The sequence below is a fragment of the Marmota flaviventris genome, chromosome 15, assembly GCF_047511675.1.
Source record: "Marmota flaviventris isolate mMarFla1 chromosome 15, mMarFla1.hap1, whole genome shotgun sequence".
Classification (NCBI taxonomy): domain Eukaryota; kingdom Metazoa; phylum Chordata; class Mammalia; order Rodentia; family Sciuridae; genus Marmota; species Marmota flaviventris.
This window is the reverse complement of record NC_092512.1, coordinates 1,145,107-1,148,694: the sequence shown is the minus strand read 5'-3', so window position 1 is coordinate 1,148,694 and position 3,588 is coordinate 1,145,107. Positions and strand designations below refer to the sequence as shown.

At 51.4% G+C, this 3,588-nt stretch overlaps 1 non-coding gene across 1 annotated transcript; it reads left to right on the top strand.

The window, feature by feature from the left end:
* The first annotated feature begins 2,863 nt into the window (after window positions 1-2,863).
* On the top strand, window positions 2,864-2,936 carry Trnam-cau (transfer RNA methionine (anticodon CAU)). The gene has a single exon. It is a non-coding gene; the product is annotated as a tRNA-Met (tRNA).
* The last annotated feature ends 652 nt before the right edge of the window (window positions 2,937-3,588 follow it).

Below are 3,588 nucleotides of genomic sequence, written 5' to 3'. Positions count from 1 at the left end.
CGTAGTCTGGCCCCGTCATGCCACAACCCGTTATGGCACTACCTCCACAACACGGCGTGGCCCCAGGAGCAGGCGGCACCCGGAGGGGTTGAGCCACACTCACCAGTTCCCTTGTCATCCTACCCCTGGCCTCATTTGAATGGCTTCTCCCCAGTAAAAGGGTTCAGCACGTGCGCCCTCTCTCTTTCTGGACCCCTAAGGTCAGAGGAGCTGTCATAGAACCCAAAGAAAAAAGGTAGCTCTGTCTGTGTGATCATCGCGCAGCCCGGTTCCCTGGAGTGACTTGAGTGTTTAGTCGTGGAACGCGCTGCAGCACACTTCCTGGGATTCCAGGTTTTTGGTGTCCAAAATCCAGCTGCGGTAGACACGCTGTTCCTGCCCCGAGCACTCCTGCTGCAGCTTCCTCCTGCAGCTGCTGCAGCACAGGGTCACGACCAGGTGGCTTCAAATCGCCTGGGTTCTCTCCCAGCTCTGGGGGCTGAGGCCTGAAGTCAGGAGGTCAGCAGCACGGCGTGTCCCTCTGGCACCCTGAGCTCCTCATCTGCAGGTGTACCCTAACCCTAACTCTCCGTCCCCACACAGCTCCCTCGGGACGGAGGGAAGAACACCTCTCAGGACAGCTCTCAGCGGCACAGGGTTGACAACCCCATGGAACACCAGGAGAGAAAAGTGCACTGATCTCTGAGGCTGTGGGAGTGGGGCAGCACGCCAGGGGACGGGGCGACGAGCTCAGCCTTCCCAGACTCGTGGTCAGTGGGAGCGCCAACCACCAGACAGGCAGGGCCTGTACTGTTCTGAAAGTAATGCCACGAGAGGCCCAGCCAGATAATACGGGCGATGCCAGGGTGAGGAACAGGCGGGGCAAGAGGCACAGCTGCCCTGCACCACAGTAGAGCACATGCCCAGATGGCAGAGACACGCCAGGCTCTGATGGACAGCACAGGCTGGACCGGCCCCACCTCCACATGCAATGGCATCAAGAGACAGCGCTCCTGCCCACCCTCAGGTGCCACATGAGCCAGTCCCCTTTCTTCTTTGCTTGGGCCAGTCTGGGATCCTGGCCCTCCACGTGCTGTCTCCTTCTGGCTTGAGAGGGACCTCCCACCCTCCATGGGGTCTGAAGTGTTGAGATTCGCTCTGGTGCAGTGTTGGTTTCTTCAACTCTGGACCCAGGAACCAGAGTTCTGTAACAAGGACTGCGGGAGGCTGTCTCGCTGAAAGACTGGCATTCTCCTCCCCGTGGGAGGACATGGCTCTGTCCATGACCTGGACGTGCCCCCATCTTGGAGGTAGAGGATGTGCCTTCAGGTGTAGGTGTGCCGTCCTGCAGCCCCTTGGGTCGAATTACACTCACCTGTCCTTGTGACCCTGCCCCTCCTGACCTTTTTTGGATGGGACTTTCTAAGAATGAGGGTCCCCCCAATAAAAGCTCACTTCCGAACGTGCCCTCTCTCTCTTGCCAGCCTCTTGTGACTTTCCTCGCTCTCCCATTTGGGGAGCTTGAGGTCGAGAGTGGAGGAGCCGTCCTGAAGCTTGATTTAAAGGAAAAGTGTGTGTCTGTGTTTTATTTGGTGTCCCAGGAAATTCACATGAGCAACCTTAAGTTCAGCTGCCCACCAGGTCGGAGCGGCAAAGGACACCCATCCCGCTGGCCTGGCCTGCTCTAACACATCTGCAACAGCCCCCTGCAGACACAAGCACTCGGAGGCAACAGGTCAGGCTTGAACACACAGCTCCACCAGACACTGGCGTCAGAGGCCCCGGGAACTGCTGCAGCAGGCTCAGGAGAAGCTGTCGGCCTGCAGATGTGGACACCACCTCAGGTCAGGCTCAGCAGAGTCAAGGGCAGGCTTGCTCTGCCCTGCCATGCCCTGCCCTGCCCTCCTCCTTCCTGAGCAGCACTGGACTTCTTGGCTGTGCGGCCACATTCCTATGTCTTCTGCACTCACGGGTCTACCTGCCTTTTCTGGCAAGTTGTTTGGTCTTTTTTTCCTCCCATTATAAGGAGTTATCCTTTAAAAACATTTTTTTTTAAGCTTTTAGTTGTTGATGGACCTTTATTTTATTTATTTATTTGTGGTGCTGAGAATCAAACCCAGGACCTCACACATGCCAGGCAAGTGCACTACTGCTAAGCCCCAGCCCCGAAAGGTACCCTTTTAAAATTTTTTTTTATAATCTTTTTTAGTTGTTGATGAACCTTTATTTTATGTATTACTTATATGCAGTGCTGAGGATTGAACCCAGTGCCTCACACATGCTAGGCAAATGCTCTACCACTGAACCCCAGCACCAGTACAGGAAAGTCATGCTTTGTCTATTTTATTGTTGTAAATATTTTTGCCACCAGGTACAGTGGGCACACCTGTAATCCCAGTGGCTCAGGAGGCTGAGGCAGGAGGATAGCAAGTTCAAAGCCAGCTTCAGCAACTTAGCAAGGCCCTAAGGAACTTAGCAAGACCCTATGTTAAAATAAAAAATTAAAAGGTTGTGCTGGGGATGTGGCTCAAGTGGTAGCACGCTTGCCTGGCATGCGCAGGGCGCTGGGTTCAATCCTCAGCACCACAAAAAAAGAAATAAAATGAAGATGTTGTGGCCACTGAAAAGTAAAAAATAAATATTAAAAAATTCCCCCTCTCTCTTAAAAAAAAATAAAATTAAATAATAAAATAAAAAGGGCTGTGGATGTGGCTTAGTGATAAGCACCCCTGGGTTAAATCCTGGTAATTAATATATATATATATATATATATATATATATTTTTTTTTTTTTCCTCCAAGATTGGTCATGTTTTCTAATTTATAGTATAAAAATTTTCACATTAACTTTTCTGTCTTCCCAGAAAAAAAATCTCTTATGGGCTGGGGATATAACTCAGTTGGTAGAGTGTTTGCTTCATATGCACAACGTCCTGGGTTCAATCCCCAGGACCACCAAAAAAGTAAATAAATAAACAATCTCTTATGCCTTTAGGTTTTCTGCTAAAACATGCTTCCCCCTCCTCAAAATTAGAGAATTTGCATTTGCTTCTTAATAATTCAATGTTTTTACCTTAAATACTTCACGACTTGTAGTACACTGTGTGTTTTCAGAAGTCTAGGTTTACTGGGAAACGGATCAGGAAGCCCAGTTCCCAGCACTAGGGGCGTCCTGCCTGGGGGCAGTTCACTTGTTACACTAGTGGGCAGCGAGGACCCATCACCAACTGCAACTGAAGTTCTAGGCTGCTCTCCATGTCATGGTCTAGGGGGGCCACCACCTGCACAGTGTCACATGGAACAGTCAGGGCTCGGCCTCTCACCCTCCCTGACCCTCGCTGGCCACCACCGGTCTTTCTACCCTCTCTGTTATGCCCCCTCTGTTATGCCCTCTGTTATGCCCTCTGTTATGCCCTCTGTTATGCCCTCTGTTATGCCCTCTGTTATGCCCTCTGTTATGCCCTCTGTTATGCCCTCTGTTATGCCCCCTCTGTTATGCCCCCTCTGTTATGCCCTCTGTTATGCCCCCTCTGTTATGCCCTCTGTTATGCCCCCTCTGTTATGCCCTCTGTTATGCCCCCTCTGTTATGCCCCCTCTGTTATGCCCTCT